The sequence below is a fragment of the Orycteropus afer genome, unplaced genomic scaffold (assembly GCF_000298275.1).
Source record: "Orycteropus afer afer isolate SDZICR_OR568_19922 unplaced genomic scaffold, OryAfe1.0 scaffold00893, whole genome shotgun sequence".
Lineage (NCBI taxonomy): Eukaryota > Metazoa > Chordata > Mammalia > Tubulidentata > Orycteropodidae > Orycteropus > Orycteropus afer.
In genome coordinates this window covers 275,532-276,091 of record NW_006922480.1, presented here as the reverse complement: position 1 = coordinate 276,091, position 560 = coordinate 275,532, and positions in this window count along the sequence as shown.

The following is a 560-nucleotide window of genomic DNA, read 5'->3' as shown; positions in this document are numbered from 1 at the left end:
CACACATCTATAATAGTTTTCAAAAATAGAGCGATTTACTTAGTACAAATTACATACACATATGGCAAGGTGGACCTGCCACATGGAGATCTTCCCAGAGGAACTGTGCTGAATGTGGCTGGCCCACCCTCCTGAAAGGTACCTGCCTGGTTGCCAGCCCCAGCTCATACTCCCATCAATGCCCCCTGCTTCCAGCCAGAGTTTACAAGGCCAGTCACAGCCATTTTTATATTTCTAGTTACCTTTTCAATCAACTGATGAATGTTAGTGTTTATATTAAATCAAAACTATTATATTTTATAATCTTTCTGAAAGCCTGCCCTAAGAAAACACATCTTACAGAATATCTGTATTCAGTAATAGGCGAGAAATCTCTTGCCATAGAGATCATAAAGGGTTTAAAATAAATGAGTGATTTTCTAGTAGTAGCTAGCTAGTTAGTACCTTTCTAGCAAATGTAGTATCTAAATTAGGCACACTAATACTCATTTGATTTACATTTTTGCATGCCACTTTTGACCTATTAATTCATAAGTAAAAAATAAAATTCTGACCAAACC